The sequence below is a fragment of the Myotis myotis genome, unplaced genomic scaffold (assembly GCF_014108235.1).
Source record: "Myotis myotis isolate mMyoMyo1 unplaced genomic scaffold, mMyoMyo1.p scaffold_m19_p_14, whole genome shotgun sequence".
Taxonomy (NCBI): domain Eukaryota; kingdom Metazoa; phylum Chordata; class Mammalia; order Chiroptera; family Vespertilionidae; genus Myotis; species Myotis myotis.
In genome coordinates this window covers 18,963,533-18,990,234 of record NW_023416318.1, presented here as the reverse complement: position 1 = coordinate 18,990,234, position 26,702 = coordinate 18,963,533, and the positions used below count along the sequence as shown (strand labels likewise).

Sequence of the window (26,702 nt, the reverse complement as noted above, 5' to 3'; positions counted from 1 at the left end):
AATCTTTGTTATAGCAATGTATTAGAATTACTGGAGCTCCAGTGGCGCAATCGGTTAGCGCGCGGTACTTATAAAACAATGTATTAGAATTATTTATGTGCTTGTGCATATCTCCACAGTAGCTTGTCAAACTTAAGGTAGAGGGGCCTGAGGGGTATCTTTCATTTATCTTTTGGCTCCCTAAAAGACCCAGCAGTACTTTACACATGAATATCAGTCAGAGTGAAACATTTGTCCTTTTGTAGAAAGTTCGTTTTTTAAAATCCCATCATCCTACTCTGTGCCACTCTTTGACATCCCAGGAATAAATTTTCCATGAAAAGAAATAAATTAAACATATAATAAAAATTGTGCCATTTTTTCTGTCAGTTAAGGAGATAGAAATATAAAATCTAGTTAATGACAGTTACTTTTAGTTATATAGGTAGTTTCTTATGGATTTTATTCTGGGTGGGGTTTTTTTTTGCTTGCCTATACCCCTTCTACTTTATTTATAAAACTATTAGATGAAAAAGGATTACCAACAAAAATAGTGGCTTGAGTTTGTTTCCTATCTTGTTACCCCAAAAATAGTGCTTAAACCTGATATATTTTATATTAAAAAAGAAGTTATACTATAGGTTATATATATTTATCTTAAGTAAAAATTAAACTTTCCATCTTTATTCAGCACAATCTTTCTTGAGATATTATTTACAATGTTAAAAGTTTTTGTAAAAATACCAATGATCATAGTTGAATATATATGTCTGAAAAATTGTATTACATATGCCAACATAAGACTGCTAAAGGAATTTAGAACATTTCTTAGGTTAGAATTAATAAATATTAGGAAAGTTACATCTCTATATGTGTCAAGATCTCGTAGGTGCTTAATTTCTGTATATTAAATATTTCTGTCCATAAGTCAAACTAATCATCATCATCCTAGTTTGATTACAGATTTAAGCTGAAGTACGTGAGTAGCATAGAATACATTTCTTGCTCAGAAACACAAACAGCTAGCCAGGCTCTAAGTATATTATCAGGCAAGTTCTTTCAGAAACGTATTGCTAAAGAAGCTTAACATTAATTATTGTAACTTTGGGAAGATTACATCCACACTAGCCTTGTAAGAAGCAGCATACACTTCTTGACCTCCAATGCTAGAGCTTTAAAACACAAGAATGGCATTTTACCAACTTTAATGGGATAACCAGTATAATCTTTCAGCAGTAAGGGAATAAAAAGTGTTTAGAGTATAATACCCTTCTGATTCTAATAGAGGCTGTCTGTTGTATATATTGCAATCATAATTAATTTGTTTCTTTTGTTTCGGTTTTTGTTTTAATTATTTAAGAGAGAAAATACTTTTATTTAAAAAACTAGGCAGTTTATTTATTGGCATTTTTGTCTCAGTCATTTTTTCTGTTTGCATGCCAATTCTTTTTGTGGCATGCATATACATATACACACAAAATATGTGTGTGTGTGTGTGTGTGTGTGTGTGTGTGTGAGAGAGAGAGAGAGAGAGAGAGAGAGAGAGAGAGAGAGAGAGAGAGAGAGGTGCAACAATTTTGAATGCTTTAAAATATATTAATGCAAAGACATCATATGAATTTGGACATGCTTATTTATGTAGTTTCCCACGGCACCATGTACAGTATAAATACTAACTGATACTCCTCCTTTCCTCCCCCCACATCTTGCATTATGTCTGAGATTATAGTAATTTACCCAAATAAATAGAAAGTATATACTATGGTTTCTCCACACCCACTTAATTTAAAAGCATAGTGGTGGTATTTTTCAGAATTATTCTTTCTAAAATAAATTTAGCAGGGTTTTGAACACATCTCTATTGACATAGTTCACACATGAGATTGGTGGATTATGATTAATGTTAATAGCTACATTAAAAAATATATCTAACATTCTTAATTAGAATAATCTCCAAAGCCAGTTAAATGTTTCAGAAGACAGTTTAATTAGCTAACCTCAGAGGTTCCCCTCCCCCATATGTGCAGTGGTCTTAGGCTTGGTGTGAGCCTTTCAAGCATTCTTAAACAATTGGATGAAAGGGGATTTTAGGAAGATTAGAAGAAGAAATGCTTTATATGTTGTTCCTAATCATGAGATAGGCAGCATCTACAAAGTTTTACAAAGAAATGAAAATTTAAATAATTTTTTTTACTATCTAGTTAGTATGAATTACATGCTAAAACATCCAGTGATAAGACTACTTAATAAATGTATTATTTTAATTGTCGATAGGAGCAAAAAAGTACATGTTGGGGTGGACTAGCAAGTGATATGGCAGATTAACATTCTAAAGGGGTCAGTGCTTTTTCCCAGAAAGCATGCTTTTGTTGTACTCTCCTGTGGTGCCACTAAATTTTGGGGAAATAAATTCAGAAAGCTGAAATAGGATTGTTAAGATATCAGTCTTGGTTGTTTTTTTTTTCTTTTTCCTGATATCTTTGTTTCTACTCTCACATCGAGAAATTCTGAAAGTTTTGTGTGGGGTTATTAAATGCTAAGGATCTTAGGAATTTGCAACTTTCATTTTTATTTTAATTCTAAAGAGAAAAAGATTTATTATACTGGGAGAGTATTTTTTGTTTGTAGTTGCCTTTCTGCTTTTTTAGTTTTCACCTTGCCTAAAAATAATAAATGTTACTGGTATATTTAACATTTCAAAAATTATAACTGGATTGAAAAGTTGTTAAAGTAATAAATCAAAAATTAAAATATGTAAGGTTAGACTGGAGTGATTTAGTTTAACCGATTGCATATTCAGATAATATCCTAAGATATTTACATTATGTGAAATTCTATGAGAGCTAATTTTAAAATAGTATTAACTTGTTAAACCCATTAAAAACTAAAAAATTAATTTACTCTGTGTAAATTTTGTACAAATACTTGGTAAGGTAGCATTTAAAGTTCAAATAGCTTAATTGAGTTTGAAGGGGGGAAAGGTCATTTAATTGGTCTATTGAAATGTTAACAGAAACAGATATGCCATGGAAGACTTTAATGGCAGTAGTGTTGCGCTAATGTCTGTATTCACTTGCAAAAATGTTAATTAGGGCACTTTGGTAGTTCATTTGTTTTGTATTGATGTGCTTAGTCCAATAGAAGAATTTACAGGACTAGCTAGAACCCTAAATTGTATGTTTATTTTTTATTCCCAAGAGAATACTACATACAGTAAAACCCAAGTGCATTTTGACTTAAAGGCCTCTGCTTCTATTAACTTTTTCCATTTTACTTTATTGGCAAAATTAAAAAGTCCTAAATAAACACCTGAATGTCTGAGTCTATGTGAAACTTTTCTTAGTTGAATATTTGCAGAAACTAATATCATTGTTTTAAGAGAAAAACTAAAGAAGGAAAATGGAAGGAGAGAGGTGTGGGTGGTGTTGCTAATTGAATCCTCTTTAAGTTAAGGTGTAAGTAGAGACTATTATGAAAATCTGCTTCTGAATGTTGATTTTATGTAATATATACATACATAGTACAATTAGTACTATTTTATTACCTTTTTAAAAAATATGTTTTTATTGACCCTGACCTGTGTGTCTTAGTTGGTTGGACCTTATCCAATGCATTGGGAGGTTGTAGGTTCGATTCCCAGTCAGGGCACATGCCCGGGTTGCAGGCTTGATCCCTAGTAGCGGGTGTGCAGGAGGCAGCTGGTGGATGTTTCTCACATCCATGTTTGTTTGTTTTTCTCTCTCTCTCTCTCAATTAATTTTGAGAGAGAGAGAGAGAGAGAGAGAGAGAGAGAGAGAGAGAGAGAGAGAGAGAGAGAGAGAGAGATTTTCTACTGGGGATTGAGCCTGCAACTTGGGCCTGGGCTCTGACCGGGAATCATACCAGTGCACCAGAGGGATAACACTCAACCAAGTGAACCACACCAGCCAGAGCTACTTTATTCACTTTTAAAAGCATTTGTGGAGTAAGGAAGGTTCTAAGAATAAAATTTTTAACAAACTCCAATTATTAACTTTTAATATTATATGTTTGTTTTGCATAATTAGTACCACAGTGATATAAATGTTTGAAAATGTGAAGTCTTAGAGACCATCTAATCTAGACCTTTTATTTTACTAATGGAAATACTGAGGCTAGAATTAAGAGACTGGCTCAGAGCTGTTATTTTCTGACTCCCATCTCAGCATGTTTTCCTTCTCTTAAGCAATACTATTTGATATGCAGTTAATTTTTTTTAAAAAAAATTGAATAACTAAATGTTTCACGAAAAGCAATGTAGATTTTTAAATGTATTTTTAAAATTGTATTATTTGCTTTAGTGTATACAGAGCTAAATGAAACCCTGATTTGAACCTCCTAAATAAACAAGAAATTTATGATCTACTTGATTTAGCTCACATAAAGTAAATATTTTATAGTATAGACTCTGAACATTAGAGAATGTAAAATATTATATATACAATAAAAACATATTGTTTTAAGATTCCTATAAAAATGGCATACTTTAATGTACTAAATTTGCACTGATTTTGTGATAATGGAATACATTTCTTAGGTTCCACTTGTTTCAGGTTTTTAAACTAGATGGCTAAATATTGTTAAAATATTGTTGGAAATAATTACATTAGTCATATACCATGAACATTATAGGTTAATTATAATGTGCTTTAAAGTCCTTATTAAGAATACTCATCTGTATCTTGATTCTTTTCACTTATTTTTCATGCTACATATGTGCCTAGTTCCTATTTAGCTTAGAGGGGTAATAAAAATTCTAGAACATTTCATTGTACCAGTATGCAAATGTATTTACATAGGAATAAGTCTAGGTTTCCTTAAAGAGGGCAACAGAATTGAAAACTGAGGCCAACAAATAAATGAAAGTTTCTCTAAATCCATTGGATAATAGAGGCAGTGTTAAGGCTAACCATAGTGTTGAACTAAACAGAGGGATTACTCCTGGGTTTTGCATCAGTTGTTTTCTGCCGGGTGGCCTCACTTGTAAAAAAAAAAAAAAAAAAGTTTAACAGGCAAACATTCACATAGGCACATTGAGAAAAGAAGTATGCTTAATTCCATCAAAGCTCTAAAAAAATCAATCATTAATTTATTCTACAATTGTTGGTCATTTGTGAAAAGCATCTGGCCTTTAAGTCATAGGATCCCAAACACAAGTACAATGTGAACACTTGAGAAGAAGCTTCAAATTTGGTATCATGTAAAAAAAAGTATGAGTGTACTCACTGTACCACTGCATTTGCTTAGTCATAATGCTTCACTCCACTTTGTGTTTTGGATTTTGAAGTTGTTATAAATGCAAATGTAATGTGCTTTAAAATTTAGAAAATGTTAATTGGCAACTTTAAAAAGTCCTGCTTTTTTACATGTCTTTTCATGGTTATTTAGCAGAGTGATACTTCAGCAATCTTGGCATTGCATGTCAGAAATGATTTCTAATGAAATTTAAATTCAAGATAGTAAATATATTTTTAAAGTAGTTTCAGGAGAGACATACCCTATTTTCCATATGGCTAAGTAATTGTTAAGATGTTTGTTTTAAAGCTGGACTTAGACACTCCTGACTGCTCTTTAATTTGATATAGCTAGTCCAAATGATATTTTTCAAGAAACTTTAGTAGAATGCAGTGAAGTAGATAAATGATTTTGCAGCTATACTAATATTGCAAAATATAGAACCAATTCAGTCATTATAGTAACAGCATTTTTTAAAATAGCTTTAAAACCAGCAGTAGAACACCTTAATGTTGGGATACATTTAAATATTAAGTGTTAAGTTAGTCAAGTTTAATTTTCTAACAGTATATAATAGGTTCACACTATAACCACAGATTTATACTGTCAGGTTTTTTTCTGCTTTTTATTTTTAAAAAAGAATGTACCTTTAAATTGTAGAAGGCCTAGGAAAAACCTTAAGGGGTGAAATTTAGAGCCTAAAATAGAAATAAAGTTGCATCATTTTAATTGTATGCTCTAATATAATATAAATAGTTAATTTATAAAAACTATACCTCCCCATGACACATACTACTTAATCCAGTGGTTTGTTATGTACAAAGGGAATAAATGTGGTATAACCAAATGCTACTATGTTAGAGACTTCATATAGAAATTATCTATTCTCTTATGTTAAAATTTTACCAGATTACACATAGAATATATATTTTACTCACCACTGCTCTTTAGCTTTCCCTAGACTTTAACAATTACAAATTAAGAAAAACTATAAGTACTACTCATAAGTAAGATTTGATTCTAAGCAAAATAATGACTAATAATGAAAAAGTACTTTTCATTAAGTAATTGTTAAGATGTTTGTTTTAAAGCTGGACTTATCTTTAAAATACGAATCTTTGGACATTTATTTCACTTTATGCCATAAGTATGCTATTATAACAAGATGATCATGTTTTTAAGATGTATATTGAAAGTAAATCTAAAAATGTATATGCCATATGTAGAATTCCTGTGTAAACTTGTTTAGCCCTCATTTCAAAGGTACTATTGATATCCTAAGTACTATTAGGATACTAGAGATGATAGGAAAATCACTTAAAACTGCATGTGAAATATAATGTTTGAAATGGTTCTTTGAGAATGTGCAGATCATGGCTTGCATAGGGACTCCTTCCAGCTCTCTGGGGAAATGAGCTGTTGACATTCTTTTGGGTCATCATCCCAGATAGGAGGGCAACCACAAGGATTTAGCAGATAAATTCATCCCCATAGACCTTTATTCATTTCATTGCAACTTGGAAACATTCATGTTGAATAGTAGCATTAATGTAGCCTATTTAGCTGTTCAAAGTAAGCCTTATGTTTAAAAAAGAAAGAAAAGAAAAAGATGACGATGAAGAAAATCAAATGACTAGGGTAATAACTTATTTAAGTCTTCTAAGAGGTATTCTTTATTTACATAATTCTAAAGCACAAATCATTTTTTCCTCTATTATTTTCAAAAATAGAATTGGCGTCTATTATAGTGAGCAGTGTGCTTTTGAATTTTAACTAACTGAATGAAGTCCTGCATGTTGCTTGTTAGTCATTTTTAACAAAGAGCAGAAAATAAATTAGTGTTTTAATATTGTGTTCTGAAGTGAATGGCAATATTTTTTAAAAATTGAAAATTATGTCATATAGGTTCTGTTTTTGACTCTTTTTGGACTGTATGATTCAGGCAAAAGAGAAAAGCAAAGCTCTGATAAATGCATTGAGGAAATGCACTAAGATTCACACACAGTTCTTTCTTATAAATGATGAAAAAAATTTTTTTTACTCAAACTAGAATGATGCTATATAGGGCTGAATGTGTAGGAAAGGTTCCCACAATGCATTGTACAAACCTAGAGCTAGCAAATACCCTGCTGCTTTGAACCCACCCCCCCACCCACCCCACCCCACCCCCCAAAAAAGACAAAAGCACAATGAAATAGAAAGCTTACCACCGGTAGCTTTCAAAACGACAAACTAGGCAAACTATACATCTCCACCACTCCAATTTTGTCAGAATGCTAATGAGCTTGCTCTGATCTTTACTCGGCTTCCCGTGTTTTCTACATCTTCAAGGACCACATGGCGCTAGCAAAATAAAGACAACTAAATGAGAATTTCGAATGCTTTTTGTGTTAGGACCTGGTGCTTTTCAGTGGACGCACTCGTTGAATATTCTCAACTTAAAAGAGTACAACAGGGGGTTGGGTATGAACTTTTTAACAGGAGGAAATTTGTACAGAAGTAAATTAGTGAGATGAGGAAAATATGAGAAAAATTTCTGATTAATTTCCACTCCATAATATCAATGACACCTTCAGCCCCACTCATACTCTTCTAACAAGAGATGCTGATAAAAGATGAATGATTCTGTGTTGTTCACAGTGAATGTTTAGTGGTTTTTTAATAGCAGCATTCTACATAAAAGGCACCAGGAAGTACTCCGCATTAGCAGTTGAGATCACTAGTTAATAGGATGATGTCTTTTAGCTTTTGTCACAAGATTATTAGAAAGGATGGGTTTCTGTTCTCATCGTTGCATAGTTTGGAGTGCCTGTTGAGTACAAGTGCTAAAATACAGGTTTCTCAGTATTGTTTCACATGTAAAGCAAAAAGCCTTTTAATACAACACCTTTTTCCCTTTTTACCAGGTGATTTTGTTATTGATCTCTAATCTGCCCCTTTAGCTGTATTAAATGCTTGAAGTGTTCTGCTTTTCACTGTAGCCTTGATGCTAGCTATTTGTGTTTATAAATTCATTAAGATTAAAACAGGATCTATATAAAATATTTGATTCTATGACTTAGGTAATGACAAATTATATCGCTTTTATGGTTTAGAGTATAGATAACAACAAAAAGTTAAAATTGCCTGAGTTAGATACTATAAAAATATATGTTTTGATTTTTTAAAAAACATACTTTTATGAAATTTAAATTACATATTTGTAAGGGACATTTTTCACTAGCTCTATCTCTTTTCTCTAGCATTCACTGTACACTTACAAGGAGATTAGAAGTAGTCAAATCCATCTCTCACTATACCCATATCCAGAAGGTGAAAACCAAAACCAAAACTGGGGACATATTTATATATAAAGATATCAAAACTTAGCATTACACTGAGTCAGTACAACTAATAAATAACCAGGAAAGAAAGTTTGGTACAGTAACACTTTCAGGTTTTGTGTGGGGGGGAAAAATGGCAATGTTTTTCACATTTAACACATATGTATTTCTGATATTTCTATATTTTTAAAGTTTTATCTGATCCAGGAAAATTATATTTTTGTATGTTGAACTCTGTTCATATCGCTTAAGGTATTGCCTCTTAATTTAGTCATACTGCTAACAAAATGAAGGGGCAGAAACCCTATAGAAATAGGAATAACTTGGACAACCATAATCAATAAAGTCAGCAAAAAAATAAAAACTACCTTCTATATATAACAGAAGTTTTCTTAGCATCTGGTTATTCTATATTCTTTATCATTTAACACAATATCTCTATGCTCCTTAAAAGTAAGATGGAATTAGAATTCATGTAATAGTGTCTCCATTGTGTAAGGGTTCTTTTTTTAGACACAGTATGTCTGTTTTTACACAAATTACAATAAGAAAATAAGCCATATCACTGAAAAATATCCATTAAGCTAACTGATATATATATATATATTTTGACATTTTGGTTACAAAACTAAAAAAATTTTTTTACTGTAATTTTCAATAATGACAGTTTTTTTTCTGAAATCATATGACGTACCATGGTAAAATAGTACCATGGTAAAATAGAAGTTTTTAGCATATAAAGTAGAATGTTTCCATTTGATCTCTATTGACATAAAATATTAAATGAATAGGCAAGATTATAATAGTGTCTTTGCAAAGGAACTTTTCATAAATAGAAACAAAATAAGTAAAGGAATTTGGTGCTATATAGTAAATAAAATTACCTTTAAGGTTCTGTAATAGTATAGATTTAGCCTATTATTCCCCACTAAAATAATTACTGACAATTCATACGGCATTGAATCTGTGTCATAATAAAGAAATCAGGCAGGGGTTTTTTAGTGTGTTGGAAAATTTTCTACAAAGTGAATGTTTAACGCAATTTCCGGAGTCTATCCTTCAATAGACTCTAAGAGTTGATAAAATCCATTCCTCTCTGGAAGTAAAATGCTAACATACTTAGCATAAATTGGTGATGTAAGTCTAGTTTGAATGTCCGTGTGTTTTCAGCTATGTCAAGATTTTAGTTACTTTGTGTCATCTAACTCCAAGAATGCAAAATAATATAAAGTCATTTTCTAATTGCAAAAAGTGATACTATTTCATACAATTATATTCTAATTCAATATTCCAAAAAATAAAAAGCATAAAAGAACATGTCAAACAATTGATTTTGTCACATCCGTGATTAGCAGAATCATAGCCAGGTGGAAGAAATAGTGAGCCAAGGCCCAGCTTTCCAAGGCCTCTATGTGAACCTTCTCTCCGGTGCTCCTGTCCATTAGGACCAAAGCCCATCTGTCTTCCTTTGCTGTTAGCATAATTATAGGAGAGGCTTTTCTTCAGTGTTTAATCCTCAGTATACCTTCATCTGAAAACACGGGCTCAGCCCTTCCAGTGGTGAGTTGGAACCCTGACTGGGATTCCCATTCTAATCGTTGCTATATTAATTCCTGCTTACTAGATCAGCTTCATAGCTGTGATCCTCAGTTTCAACCTTAGTAGAATAAGGACAGTATGGCTTTAAAAATGAAAATTGGGGCAAGGAACCTAACTGCATTAGCCATAATGGATGAAATTCATTTAATCTTCTGTGTCTTGTGATTTTCATTAATTCAACAAATATTTTTTGAGTCTTATTATGCCTAAGGCACTATACACTGAGAGTAGAAACTTAACCCTGGTTAGTGAATATAATTAGTTAAATTTAGTCACACTGAGTCAAGAATATAATATGGTATAGCAGCTAAGAGAATTGGGAGAATTAAGTTAGATACCTTATACCAAGCATTTGCACAGTGCCTAGTTACATATAGCAAGTTCAGTAAATGTCAACTATTATTATTTATATGATCTATTTAATACTTAAGTTTGTCAAGGTTTCCTTTAAAATAAAATTAAAAAAAATACCAAAAAGTGAAAAACACTAATATGTTAGGAATGTTACCTATCACCATCAAGCATTAAATAAAATATTTAGCCCTAACCAGTTTGGCTCAGTGGATAGAGCATCGGCCTGCGGACTGAAGGGTCCCAGGTTCAATTCTTGTCAGGAGCATGTGTTTTGGTTGCAGGCACGTCCCCAGTGGGGGATGTGCAGGAGGCAGCTGATTGATGTTTCTCTCTCATCGATGTTTCTAACTCTGTCCCTCTCCCCCCCTCTCTGTAAAAAATCAATAAAATATATTCTAAAAATAAAATAAAATATTTATAGTAAATATTGGATCTTTTGTACATTTATACATTTCATTTATTATTATATATTATAAGTATATTGGGATAGGCCTTTGATTATTGAAAACAAACAATCATGAATAGAAATACAATGTAAAGAAAATAGTAAAGTTTGTTTTAAAAGGAGAGTTTACATAATTTAAAGTGCTTGAAGTGCTTTTGCTCTTTACTTTTTTACACCTTCAATTTTAAAAATTGGCCCTGACCGGTTTGGCTCAGTGGATAGAGCGTCGGCCTGCAATCTGAAAGGTCCTGGGTTCGATTCCGGCCAAGGGCATGTACCTTGGTTGTGGGCACATCCCCAGTCGGGGATATGCAAGAGGCAGCTGATCGATGTTTCTCTCTCATCGATGTTTCTAACTCTCTATCCCCTTCTCTTCATCTCTGTGAAAAATCAATAAAATATATTTTAAAAAAAATAAAATAAAAATTGGTAATATTCCTAAATTCTTTTATTTCTATAGTCTTTTCCTTGTGTCATACTTCCAGAATTTCTTTACTCTCAAAATTTGTTCAACTAATTCAAACATCTTTAATATCTGTTTCTATCTACATTTCATTATTTTGATTATTTAAAGAAGGAAAGTATATAAATTATATCTAGAAGTAGTAGAAATCAACTTTTATTGAATCATTCTTATTCATGCAATAGAAACATTTGTTTCTTCTCTCCTTGACACTCGGTGTATATCCTAGTTTTTTACTATCTATAGTCTTTAAGTGTATAGGTAACATTTTCATCTCCTGACTCATGTTTGTTCATTTATCCACAAGAACAAATGTATATAATTTCTACCAGTGATATTTAGAAACTATTTTCCACTACCAGAAATTTTGAATTGGAAGTATAAAATATGATTTTGAACCTAAGGAATTATCACATCACCAGAATTTTTAGTTTGGAACATGTCTATTGCCTAAAGTGAGGTACATTCTTATTCTAGACTGCAATAAAAATTTTAACACTTAAAAGAGAAGAAATTCCAGGAAAATGTGTTTTTCTTAGCAACTATCTATGAAACAAAATTTAAGCATTTGAACTGATTTGGCAGCAACATGTTTTTCTTCTGCATGTGAAATTAAAATTGTGTAATGTCATGCCAATGCTAAAATAACATACATGGAATATCACCCTTCCTTTAAAAAAAAATCTTAGTGATTTATTTGTGAAAGGGCTAAGACAGTGGTTCTCAAACTTTTGTCTACATAAAAAACACTTGAGGAGTTTGTTAAAAAATAAAGATTCTTAGGCCCTGACTAAAGATTCTGATTCAATGAATCTGGGGTGGGGCCCATATTCTAGATGATTCTAACATAGGTGATCCACAGACCATATTTTGAGAAACGGGGCTGTAATATGCTAAACTCAAAATGTTACAAGTGCCAAGGAAATAGTAGAGCATAGATTTAAGAGCATAGACTTGAAAATCAGCAAGACCGTAGCCATTGTCTGGATGGTCTAATATTTTTAAAGGCTGATAAAACTTATTCAGAAGTCTATTGGTAGTTAAAATGTATTGATAGAGATGTAAATAAAATTTATATGAGTTCTTAGCACAAAGCCTGGCAAAGGGTTAGCACTCTATTAAAAAAGGTAGTTGCTGCTATCAGTCAGAGTAATAATTTTACTATTTATTACTGATTCTGTCTTTAAATTTTTCCTTAGCTGCTAAGTAATATGTACATAGTACATCTCCCATTCTTTCATATAACTCTTCTCAACACACACACACACACACACACACACACACACACACACGTGCACGTGCACTCTTTCCCAAGAAATGCCTAAAGAACTGGTTTGGCAAAAGACTAGAAAGTTGTGGGTTTCTTTTTTTTTTTAACCTTTGGCTTATATATAAAAAGTAAATGATAATTGTAGGAACATTTTCAAGTCCCTCTATTGATACACTGAGTTTTGTAAAATACATACAGAAACAAACAACTTAAACATTATATTTTAAGAAATTTATTTTAGTACATCCATGTGGGAACCAACTTTACAAATGCATTATCTCCTTGGTTTCATCCTGACACTATTCTAAGATGCTTAACCAAGATTTCTTTTTTTTTCTTTTACAAAGAATGGCATCAGAGATGGCTAAGCATGTATGAATTGCCTCCTCAGTCCAGAGTTAAAATCATGAGAGTTTATGGAAGGATGCAAGCTCTGCTCCAAAACCTTTCTCCCAGTTTCCCAAAATGGAAACCATTAAGAAGTACAGATGTGCTCTGACCGGTTTGGCTCAGTGGATAGAGCGTCAGCCTGAGGACTAAAGGGTCCCAAGTTCGATTCTGGTCAAGGGCATGTACCGTGGTTGCAGGCACATCCCCAGTGGGGGGTGTACAGGAGGCAGCTGATAGATGTTTCTCTTTCATCAATGTTCATCAGTGTTTCTAGCTCCCTATCCCTCTCCCTTCCTCTTTGTAAAAAATCAATAAAATATATTTTTTTAAAAAGAAGTACAGATGTTAATGTACAGAGACAATTGGATATATACTGACACTTACTAGCTCCTTAATCTTTGAGATAGAACTGTCCAGTTGAATAGCATGAACTTTCTTTTTATTGTTTATAGGCTTACAAAATTCTGCTTTCAAACCATTGCTCATTCCATTGTAGAAACATTACCAGTTTTTCTTGTAGTGGATTGTAAATTATGTCTTTCGTTCGCTGCTAGTTATGTTTTTAACATTTTTTCATAGACCTCCCAGTGCATTGCATAAGAAAACTAAACATATATAGTCATTGCATCTGTTCCCTGTCCACATGTCATGTTTAAGCTGGAATGTGAAAGGCATTCAGCCACTCAGAGGAGCTATTTCCTCAGGAAATGGTTACAATAAAAGTTAAGGAAAAACTGTTGAGCTGATATATATTTTTAATTAAATTAGATATTTTAAATGCTTACTAGAACTGATTAATTTTTAATGTTTATTACTGAGTCATTTTTTTCTGTACAGGTTTTGTTTTCTTGTTTAATTGGGGGACTTAGATGAATGTTATAGAGGAAAATTAATAAAAATTCTGTGATTCTTTTTACAAATGAAAAGATAACATTTTATATATATAGTGAACCATCAAAATCAAAGTATATGGCCCTGGCCAGGTGGCTCAGTTGATTGCATCGTCCCATACACCAAAAGGTTGTGGGTTCAATTCCTGGGATGTTTCTCTCTCCTTCTCTTTTTCACCCTAAAATCAATAAAAACATATTCTCAGGTAAAGATAAAAAAATAAATTAATTAAAATTAATGTATATGAATTCATTTTCTCCTGTTTTTATGCTGGTAACATTAAGGGGGGAGATGATATTTAAATTTACAGTACACCGAGCTATGAACATCTATCTTGTGAGTCCTGCTTTTACTGACTGGTTATATACTTTACCCATCCCAAAGCCACCCAACCCCACTCCCCCAATACCAGTTCACTCTGAATTAATAGCACCACTTGGTGGCCAAAGCGAGGAATTGTATAGAGCAACGACATTTCTTCCCCACCAGGAAACATGTTTTCTCCCACTAGACACTTCTGAACTGGAATTTGACAGACCTGGTCCTAAGTTTATCTGTTGTGCTTTTGAAGGATCTAGTTCTATAAGGAAAGTTAAAAATATGTCAAGGAAGATACTTAGGCTGATATATTTTTTAATATAAAATAGAAATCATTTTGTATTTCTGGTATAAAATAACTCCCACAGAAATAAGTTATTAAAGTAGTCATAATATTTTAATTTCTTGTGAGAATAAAATTAGAGGGAGCCAAAATTTAAAAGTTCTAATGCAGTTTGTTTTGATTCAAGTTCTTGTTTTGAATCTCAAAGGGTTAAATAAAATTACACTGAATATTGCAAAATTGTTAGTGTAGACTAGGAAACTATTTTGCAGAATTCTGAACTTTGTAATATCAAGAAGAATAAACAGACTTGGAGCTGACCATGACTTTGGGTGGGAATGTGGGCTAAAGTGCTTTTGATGTGATAGCTCTGACTCTTTTTAAGTGTACTGTAGCTTTAGAGAGAGGGAGAGAATATACAACACAACAGAAGGACATACAGCTAACTGCTGGCACTTAAGATTTATGCCAGAATCTGAGAGGGATTCTGGGGGTAGAGTCTAAGGAGTATCTAAAAATGTATATCATGATAAAAGAGGGGATTGAACTTATCCTAGGGATTAAATTGAGGAGAAAATCTGAAAATAACTTTAACTTTGGTAATTCTAAAGATTCTACAAGTCACACTTTAGATTTTTTTCTCAATTTCTGCTGAAGGAACTGCTTTTAGCAAGAGAACCTTTGGAATAGATTTAACAGAACCTGTGTAACCTTGGGGAAAGGGATGTTTCATAGAGGGATGTCTCATTTGAGTAGCTCCTTTAAGAAAGAAAAATGGATAATGGGCAGTTGATGGGCATCCATATTTGAGGGTAATGAAAAAGTTAGTGGTGGTAGGATGTATTTTGTTTGATTGGTCCAGTAAAATAGATATGTACAGACATTAGAAATGTCATGCTCAACGGAACTAACATCTTAAGACTTATACCAGGTTGCCAACATGTTTACTTCTGTGGGTAGGCCTTTTTGGTGCTTGCAGAGGCTGTCAGAAAAACTGTAAGATTCAGCCAGGAGGAATCACTGTGCCTTGCTCCAACAATAGTCCTAGGAATCAGACAGTTAGGGGGAATCCTAAAGCTTGAATAAAGAATATGGTTATATACTGCGTGTGTGTGTGTGTGTGTGTGTGTGTGTTTATGTGTGTGAGAAGGGGGGGAAAGAATTGTATGTATATGGGGGTGTTTGGGTGAAGAGAGAGAGGGAAAGAAGAGAGGGAGAGCCCTGACCGGTTTGGCTCAGTGGATAGAGCGTCGGTCTGCGGACTGAAGGGTCCCAGGTTCAATTCCAGTCAAAGGCATGTACCTTGGTTGCGGGCACATCCCCAGTAAGGGATGTGCAGGAGGCAGCTGATTGATGTTTCTTTCTCATAAATGTTTCTAACTCTCTATCCCTCTCCCTTCCTCTCTGTAAAAAATCAATAAAAATATTTTTTAAAATAATCTTTAAAAAAAGAAGAGAGGGAGAGAATATAACAATACCCACCATTATATTATACTAGAGGCCCGGTGCACAAAAATTTGTGCACTCGGGGGGGAGGAGGAGTCCCTCAGTCCGGCCTGTGCCCTCTCGCAGTCTGGGACCCCCGGGAGATAACGACCTGCTGGCTTAGGCCTGCTTCTGGGTGGCAGAGGGCAGGCCCAATCCCTAGGTGCAGCCCCTGGTCAGGCTCAGAGCAGGGCCGATTGGGGAGTTGGGGCACCGCCCCCTGTCATGCACAGAGCAGGGCGGATCGGGAGGTTGCGATGCCACCCTCAGTCAAGCTCAGGGTAGGGCCGATTGGGGGGTTGGGGCACCGCCCCCTGTCACACTCAAGGCAGGGTCGATGGGGAGGTTGCAGCGCCACCCCCTGTCACGCACAGAGCAGGGCCAATCGGGGTTGGGGCATTTCCCCCTGTCACGCGCAGAGCAGGGCCCATCAGGGGGGTTGGGGCTCCTTACCCTGTCAAGCACAGAGTAGGGCTGATCAGGGGGTTGAGGAGCTCCCCCCTGTCACTCACAGAGTAGGGCCGATAGGGGAGTTGGGGCACCGCCCCCTGTCACCCACAGAGCAGGGCGGATCAGGGGGTTGGGGCGCTGCCCCCTGTCACACATGGAGCAGGGCCGATCAGGGGATGTGGCCCCGCCCCCTGTCACACACAGAGCCACAGGCTGATCAGGGGGTTTGGGCGCTGCCCCTTGTCACACTGATCCCAGTGCCGGGAGGCCTCTCGGCTCCACTGATCCCGGTGCTGGGAGGCATATTACCCTTTTACTATATAGGATAGAGGCCTGGTGCATGGGTTGGGGCTGGCTGGTTTGCCCTGAAGGGTGTCCTGGATCAGGGTGGGGGTCCCCACTGGGGTGCCTGGCCAGCCTGGGTGAGGGGATGATGGCTGTTTGCAGCTGGTCACACACCCTTCAGGGTGGGGGTCCCCACTGGGGTGGCTGGCCAGTCTGGGTGAGGGGCTGAGGGCTGTTTTCAGGCTGGCGAGTGACTGAAGCTCCCAACTGCTCCTTTTTTTTATTCTGGGCCAGCTTTAGCTTTGAGGCTTGGCTCCAACTCTTAGGCCTCCGCTGCTGAAAGCAGGTTTCTGGCCTTTGTTTACCTTCTGTATTTGAAACAATGTTGCGATCCTGCTGGCTGAAGCCCGAAGGACTAAAGCAGGTTTCTGGGGTTTTGTTTAGCTTCTATATTTGTAACATAGTTGCTTAGAGTTGCAGCTCAGAGGCCTGCAGTGGCAGGCGGGGAACGTTGGAGTCCTCCGTCACTGAAGCAAGCAAGCCTCATGTTCACTTTAAGCTGCCTGGGTGCCGGCCAGCATCTTGGCTGGCAGTTAATTTGCATATTGCCTTGATTAGCCAATGGGAAGGGTAGCGGTCTTACGCTAATTACCGTGTTTCTCTTTTATTAGATAGGATAGCATTTATTATAGGTCAGGCACTATTCTAAATGCTTTACATATATTAACTCACTCTTTTCAAAAACCTTTGAAGCAGAACTATTATCCTCATTTTACAAAAGAGGAAACTGAAGCATAGGGAGATTAAGTAATTTGCCCAAGTTCCCATAGCTCTTAAAGAGCAACACTGGAACTGGAATGTATCCTGATAATCCAGTGCTAAGCAGAGCATTCTTCTTTGGCCATTGTCATTGGTCCCTTAAATGCTCAACTGGAGTCATAGTAGCTTATAGCTGCCCAACAAGTGAGCAGATCTGTTCCTGGAATTGCCTGTTTCTGGTAGACATCAGACCCCAAACTATAATTCAAGGATCTTATGGACACATCTGCACAGGAAGAAAGGCAGAATCCCTTTGACATCCCTAGATGTCCTGTTCTGAGATCATTGTCAAGTTCCAGTGGCCTACATGGGAAGAGTAAACAAAATCCTTTCTACTAATGGATGAACTAAGTAGACAGAATGGGGATTTTGTTTGGTTTTTTTTTGTTTATCAGAAATTTGAAGGTTTGCTTTTTGTTTTTTTCTGTTTTGCTTATCAGCACCATTCTGAAGGCTTTGTCAAGGTTGGCCTGAATTCTAAATAAAGGGCCTATTCTGGTAAGACTGGTTACCTATGAGTGTCAAGTAGGGTGGCTAAGGTGGTGGTTCACAAAACAGACTGCCTGAATTAACTAACCACTAACTAGCTCTATTACTTTAGGTAAGTTCTATAATCCCATTCAATATTTGATGCTATTGTCATCATTATCATTATTATTGTCAGCCTATGAGAAGTTATTGGTTGTTAGTGATCTGATAAGAGAGATATATAACATAGAGTGGCCTCTTTAAGACGCTGTTGTTCCCAAGGCTTTAGAAACAGCACTGTGAACACTAGTCCAACATGAGTGTCTCTTGTGGATCCTTGTGAAAAGAATGGCTCCATTGAGACCATGAAGGTTGAGGGGCATTGGATGAGGTAGTGTAGAGCTGAAACTCACACTAGTCACTGGCCTGGTCGTGAGAATCAGCATTCATTGCATTTGATTCACAGTGTGGTGTAGCTGTTCAAACCCTGTGCAGGTTAGAAGGCTGCTGGAAATGGTTCTGCAGTATCCTGCTTTCATTAGGCTTCTATGTTTTGAGAATGAATGTGGCCATAGACTAGCAGGGAATAGGCATAATTTCCTTCAGCTTTCCCTCACCAAATAAAGATATTTAAGAAGGCACAGAAGGAAGAATATATCTCAGTGTTACCTGGTTGTCTGAACCCAAGCATGATCAAAGAAGCTACAGAGTAGAAGAAGAAGTTACTGTGCAGGTAGTACATTGGGGTTTAGGGGAACCTGGAGGCTGTGGGGACACCTGGGTATGATTTTTTAAGACATTTAAGGACTTTAAACAACCCAGGAGGAGGTTACCTAAAGGAGTAGCCAACTGACTGCATAATACATCTTTGCAGAAACTATTAGAAAGAAGTGTATTTGGAGCCTCTATACCTGGTTTGTCCTTCTGTATTTTTGAAATTATGTGTATTTAATTTTCCACACTCTCAACAGAATCTATTCTCATTCTCACCTGGCATTTAGTAAGTCAGCTGTTTTATCTATATTGCCATTTTCATAAGCTGATTTTAAAGATGCTCTTTTAACATCAAAATCTTTTTCTGTAAAAATGATGAAAACTTATGTTCTCAGTGAAACTTTTTGCTTTATAAATATTTGGTTTTCTTGTTGAGGATTTTCTTAAAATACATCAATTTGTACTTCAAATTGTCATTTTTTAAAACTTTATTTTGATAACAAGTAAACTTTTATATTTGTTCTATTAGCCTCTAATTGTTAACCTTAAAAGTTACCTTTTTCATTTTTTTAAAAAATATTAAGCAGTATTCTATGATCTACTTTGTTCTTAAGTCTCTAAAACTCATTGCCAATAGCTAGCCTGTTGCTACCTGGAGCATAGCCACATTGTTGTGTCACCATGGCTGTGGATGTCTTTCACATGCACCAGTGACACTGATGATCCATTAGGGCATTCACTTTGTTTTTCCAGCTGCAGGGATGAGTTTGTACTGATTCGCCCACATTTTCACCTACCTCACTTATGACCAGTGACTTACTATAGACTTTGTTATAACTAAGAAACATTTAAAATATAATTTGTGCCCATAGAGTTTAGAAATTTACCCTCACTCCATAATTACATGTCTGTCTCCACACTAGACTGAGCCCTTTTGAAAAAGGGACCACATCCTAAGCTAGTTCCTAGCTTAACATGTCATCATCACCCTCATCATTATCATCATCATAGCTAGCATTTTTAGCTTTGAGCACTATGGGTTTACATTTCTCATTTAATTTCTCTAATAACCATAGGAGGTAAGTAATATAGTTATTCTTATAGAGATGGAGAAACTGATGTTTAGAGAAGTTCATTAGTCTAAGATCAAAGGGCTCAGTCCCTTTTTTAAACCAAACTGGGAAAAAACCATTATGGATGCAGATTCAGTGTTCATCTTAAAACAACATATCTAACCAGTTTATATTCAAAACAACAGATCTAACCAGTCACAGTAACTATAGATGGTAGATAAATTTGACCTACCAGAATTTATAATGCTATCCATAGGAGTATCTTGGAATTAATGTAAGTAAACACTCAGAAAGGTAGCCTTTAATTTAAAACAGGTATTTATTCTAATGTTCATTTACGAGTCAGGTGATTTTCCATATTTAAATTATAGATTGTGTCCTCTACAACCCTATAGAAAACTATGTGCCAAATAACAACAAAAGAGAACCCTTATTATCCCTAGATTTCCTACCAGAAAGTCTGACCTACTTGAATATATAAAAGTTCAGAAAGATCTCTTATAATATATAATTTAGGTACCTGTACATACGTATTTAAAATCACATATCTTAAAATACATTAATCTAGGAATATTGTTTCTCTCCACTCCTACTTTTCAAGAAATACTTTTATTCAGCTCTCCATGGTCATCTTTAACATTAATGTCTCTGTCACTTCTAGAACCACTCTTTAAGTCATTTCCATGACATGACAGTGAGAAGGCTCTAGGGCAGAGAGGGGATAGAGAAGAATCTGCCAAGTCCAGTCCAAACAAAAAGGGCTCAAGAGAGGGGAGAAGTGACTAGGGAAGCTCTCTCCATCTATAAACGTACCTCACAATTCACATTTTCCCCATATTGGAGTATGCCTAGTTGGTTTTCCAAGTCGACCACAGTTTATTTGGTTGAATGATGCCTATAAAAGTGACTCACTGATTTATTCCATTTAACAAAATATTTTCTATGTACCTTAAAAAGACACAGTTTCAGAGTTCTGTTCTGGGTATTTTCTACCTTTAGCTAAGTGCCTTATAGGTAGTGAAGATAGTCATGTGTTACCTGAAATGGGGGTCATATTAGTACCTTTAAAGGCTCTTAGCACTGAAACATTATGGGTCAACCCCGTCCCATATGTAATTTTAAAAAAATAATAAACTGTAAATAAATATAATGAACTTCATCAGTTAAAATTTTCCCATGATGACTTCCATGTGTTTAATTTTTTTTTTCTATTTTAAGTTTGTGCTTAGTTTGCCTTTTGAGAAATCTAGGGCTGACTGACCTTTGGCATAGAAAAGCTGTTCAGACTCTGTTAAGGAGTTGGTGGTACAAGAAGACTGCTATTAATTTCCAACCTTGAGAAAAGGTCCCTTCCTACATTTAAGTTTGAAGGGGAAGAAGTTTGGTGAGGTTTCCTATAAAAAATAACATGCATATTAAGAAGTCTGTCAAAAGTTAACTGTAGAGAGATGTTGCCTTGAATCTCTCCCCATATTCTTAAGGTGTGTTTATTTCTAGGGAGTGCCTTAGATTTTATTTTACTTCAACAAAAAGAAACAGAATTTCCCTCAAAGTTTATATTCTTAATACTCTAAAAACATATCATGCTTAGTAGTTTAAGACAATTGCTGCGAAAACATCAATAAAGATTATGAGCTTCTTTTTTTTTTTTTTTTTAAATATATTTTATTGATTTTTTACAGAGAGAAAGGGAGAGAGGTAGAGAGTTAGAAACATCGATGAGAGAGAAACATCGACCAGCTGCCTCCTGCACATCTCCCACTGGGGATGTGCCCGCAACCCAGGTACATGCCCTTGACCGGAACCGAACCTGGAACCCTTCAGTCCGCAGGCCGACGCTCTATCCACTGAGCCAAACCGGTTTCGGCATGAGCTTCTTTTTTTATGTTGATTGCTTTTGAGCATATTCATGGAGTAGAAACATTTATTAGCTATTTGCTTATATAGTAAAATTTATTTTTATAATAATGCTCTATTTCCTCAGTTTAAAATATTTTCTAAAACTGGGGCACTGGAGTCCTGCAATAATATTGGCTTTGGAGTTCGTTTGTCCAAGATCCTACATAACTGCAGTAAATTTATGTTTTCATATGTTAAAAAAAAAATCTGCCAACCTGGCCAGTGTGGCGCAGTGGTTGAGCATCTTACCCATGAACCAAGAGGTCACCAGTTTGATTCCCATTCAGGGCACATGCCCGGGTTGCAGGCTCGATCCCCAGTAGGGGGTGTGCAGGAAACAGCTGATCATTTGATGTTTCTCTCTTATCACTTGCTATTTCTCTATCCCTCTCCCTTCCTCTCTCTCCAAAACCAATAAAAACATATATATATTTTTTAAACTGCCAAATTTCACTCCCTTTGTTATTAAAGTATGTTTTTCCAGTACCGCTTAGTTGACACCTTCATGTGTCTCTCTATTGTAATATATAATGTCTTCCAAAGGTCATCTTATTCATGTAATCATAGCACAGGACAATTTGTAATGGCAACTCTTTTGTTTTTGTGTGTGGTTTGGCTTTGCTGTGTTTGCTGTGTTCTGTCTTTTAAGGGCCATGGATCTGATCACTAGTCAGCCATCTCCATCCACTATGGTTCTATGGCAAGATTTCAGCATTTTTTAATGTTTTCATGATGGAAATTTTTGAATTTGTTTATATATACAAGTCTACATCTTTGTGTTTTCATTTTTTTCCATTGGATTCATCTTCTTTTCAGCTAAAATTGTATCGTTCCTTATTTTGCACTTATGTAAGAATTCACTGTTGAAAAATATATCTTTCTAAATAGATAACTTTATGATGAAAGATTAATTAGGAAAGTTAATTAGTAGACAGTCTTTTAAACAATGTTTCAAAATTTTAGGTTTTTTACATCACTTTTATTCATTTAAAAATTTACATTGAAACACTGCTTCTGAAAAAATAAATGAAACTACATACAGATTCATTGATAAATTCTTCAATGAAATTAAATCTTGACTTTAAGTACTTTTTTTTAGGTATTGAATATAAAAGTGGTTACTATAGTCAACTAACATGTATTAAATGTGTAGTGTTCTGTTTTATGCTGTTTTCTATTAAATGGTTTTTGTTTATGTTATAGGAAGAATGATTTGAAGTCATATTTACATAGTTACTTTTTCTGCCATTATCATTATTCTTTATTGTTTATAAATTTATACAAATTATACTCCAGCTACAATAATTGATTCAGAGAAAAAACTGATATTAATTTAAGACATTGTGATGTCAGAAAAGACGTTGCATTTCTGGAGGCAAAATAAAAAACGGAAGTCTTTAAGAAAACGAAGTAGAAAAAAGTATTACCAGAGTTTGTATTAGTCTGTACTTTTAAAAATATATATATTTTATTGATTACAGAGAGGAAGGGAGAGGGAGAGAGAGAGAGTGATGAGAGAGAATCATTGATCAGCTGCCTCCTGCACACCCCCTATTGGGGATTGAGCCCACAACCCAGGCATGAGCCCTTGACCAGAATCGAACCTGGGACCCTTCAGTCTGCAGGCCGACACTATCAGCCAAACCAGCTAGGGCTAGTCTATACTTTTAAATGTTATGGGGATGGTTTTATTGCTTGTATAATAAACATGAGGCTATGTTTTAAAATAAGTATAACAATTCAGCCATGGTTTCACATTTTAGTAACTGTATACTGAACTGTAGTATTTTGATTTTTTTTAAATTTCAAAATGGTCCTTAATAGTATGTATTAAATTTTTCAGTTTAATACATATTAAATCTTTCAGTTCCTGAAATTTAAAAAATTTAAATTTAAAAAAGTATCAGTGTCTGACTCTTAACATGACAAAAATGTAGCTGGTAAGTACAAATCAAAAATAATTTCTAAATAGTAGTTAACCAGGTAAGGTTAAACAAGAAAAAATTATTTATGGCCATTTTATAAAATAATGACATTCTTCATTCTAAGCTACAATGTAAAGTGCTTTATTCTGAGATTATGTATTGTGGCAGAAGCTAAAACTGCCTTTTTTTCTAACAGTGCCAGAATACAGCCTCTTTTTCTTTTTTGCACTAACAAGACTGCTTTACCACCACAGCCCACTCTAAGTAATTAAATCAATCCTTTGTACTTACCGTATTCTCCTCTAGTGACGGTACTAGATCTGATTATATGCTTCATGCATATTCAAAGCACCGCACTGACAGCACTTTAATGAGCTCTTACTTAATCAGTATGAACAATGTTCATCTTGTTCTTTTTTTTCCTCATGCATTAGAGCTAGGAACAGTTGGGAAAAATGAAACATCCAGCATTCATTTGAAAAATATATTGTACTTTGAAAAGTGTCTAAGCTGAGGAAGTTGCATTCTGCCCTTTAAAAGTCTGATGGACAAATTGGATTACTAGTATTGGATTAAATAACAAATGGTTAGAGGAGAAATGAGAAAAGCTCACTGTGATCACAGGCTTTAATATTTTTTGTTACTTATAAAGCTAAAGGGGTCTTTAACCAGTTATTAAAGTCAGGATTAATTTGTAATGGTTCAACTTACTGGCTTTTAAAAGCTTTTTGAATTTAAAAATTTTTAAATCCCTGAAAACAATAGTGTAATGATGTGTTAGAAGAAAATTTAATTTTTTTATTGCCATGCTAAGTATAGATTTCCATCGTTGTGTACAATCTCAGATAAGGAATTCGGGGTACATAATTGATTTAACCTTAAATATGTTTTTTCAGTTAATTCATATAACCTATGTCACAATGTGAAATGTGTCTTTACATATTATTGTTAGGCTTATTTACTTTTGAAACATAAAACTCTGTATTATTAGTTATTTCCTAACAATTAGGGGAGAGGGATTTTATCCTTACCCAGGCATGAGTTAAACTGAAAATAACATAGGACCACATCAATATTGTTACTGTCAAGGAAGCAGTCTTCCATTGAAGAAAATGATGCTAATTTAAAAGTAGGCTAGTTGCTTCTAGTATTCCCTGAAAGCCTCAATTATAAGTTGTTAAACTCAAAACAAACTTTTAATGTCTGTATTTTTAGAAGCTACTTAAGTTATAAACACAAGAATTAAGTCTTTCATCAGAAAATAAAATATCATAGTAACTGCACCTATTAATATTGCACACGTGTGATTTCAATGATCAAAAAGGCCTTCACTAGGGTACAATTGGCCTTTTTCCAAATTGCAAGCTTTTCCCCAGCTTTTTCTTTTTACTCTTTCTTCTTTTGTTGCTACCCAGGGATTTGTTCCTATCGCAGCCTATATCACATGACTAGTGTCAAGACATCACATGGTCTAAAGTGAATACAAAACCAGCTACCCTAAAGGAGAGATTAAAAATACTGTAAAACAATAAAGACTTTTGTTCATACTCTAAAAGAATCTATCCTGTCTGCTCCCTACCATAAAGTTTTAACAGCATTTAATGAAGACATATATCCTCACTGTTCTCCCTAATGATGAACAACAGATACCTATTTCACAGGGATGCTCTGAAGTATAATCTTTTGCACACAGAACAGTTCTTTATACTCTATTTTCATTCTAAATTCTTCTTCAAATTTATATCAATGTAGAAATAGTTAATTAAATGGTACATTCATAATTTATTTAAGTATTTAAAAGAATGAGGTAGATCTTCAAGCAATATGACAACAGTACATCACTGGGTAATATACAGGGGTGGGCACAAGTAGGTTAATAATAATAATTACTACAATAATAACAATACAAGAATAAACCTGTTTCATTACTCATAACTGTAAGCCTACTTTTGCCCACCCCGGTGTGATATGATCTCACTTATATTAAAGAAAAACCTGTATGAATCTATAGATGAGGTATATACGTGTGTGATAGACAGCTATCTCTGTGATCTGGAAGGAGACATGCTAAACCTTAATAGTACTTACTTCTGGGGAAGGGAGTTGGGGTGGGATTGGTGAAAGAGGACTTGACTTTTTACTCAGTTATACCTCTGTACTGTTTAAATGTTTTAAATGTATTTGAAAGTTAAAAGAAAATATCCTGCTCACAAAGAAAATAAAATTTAGGGAACTAACTGGAATATTGAATCTTAGCTGGGATATTTAACTTTTTAAAATATATGTTTATTGATTTCAGAGAGGAAGGGAGTGGGGGAGAGAGATAGAAACATCAGTGATGAGAGAATCATTGATCGACTGCCTCCTGCACGCCCCTACTGGGGATCGAGCCCACAGACCGGAATCAAACCTGGGACCCTTCAGTCTGCAGACCAATCCTCTGTCCACTTAGCCAAACCAGCTAGGGCAAATTTTTAAGTATGATTGTGGACTACTTCTACATGAATAATATCAAATACGTACTGTATTTTATAATCCTTGATACAGTGGCCTTTGGGGGGCAGTAGTGTAGATGATGGAATGTATATTAGGAAAAGTGAATTTGAAATGTGCAATTAGTAAGTTTATAATCTAAAATGTTAGACCACTCTCCATTCAAATGTTTTCTGATTTACTGACATTATTATGTTCATTATAATGTGTTTTTTCACAGACAGCTATAGGCATTTTTTGTAACTTGGTCATTTAAAATAATTTGCAAGTGTTTACCCTATTAGGGATGATAACTTCCAGAATGGTATATGCATGTATGTCTTAGTTTACTTTGGGGGAGAAAAAGAAGAAAAAAAACAAGTTGTTACAAGTGGAAGCTTTCACAAAATCTCTGGACTTCTCTGATCTTCCTGCTAGTCTTGTAATTCTCATAATGATTTTTTAATATTTTTTCTTTATCATGACCATATGTCTGTCAGCACCATGAGTTCCTCATTGAACTATAATAACAAATCAGCCTCTG

General features: G+C 34.8%; 1 protein-coding gene across 9 annotated transcripts in view; it reads left to right on the top strand.

Annotated features, from left to right (window-relative positions):
- The window catches only part of EHBP1 (EH domain binding protein 1), a 324,049-nt gene that overhangs the window by 288,629 nt on the left and 8,718 nt on the right, over nt 1-26,702 (top strand). The gene's annotated exons all lie outside the window — the stretch shown is intronic.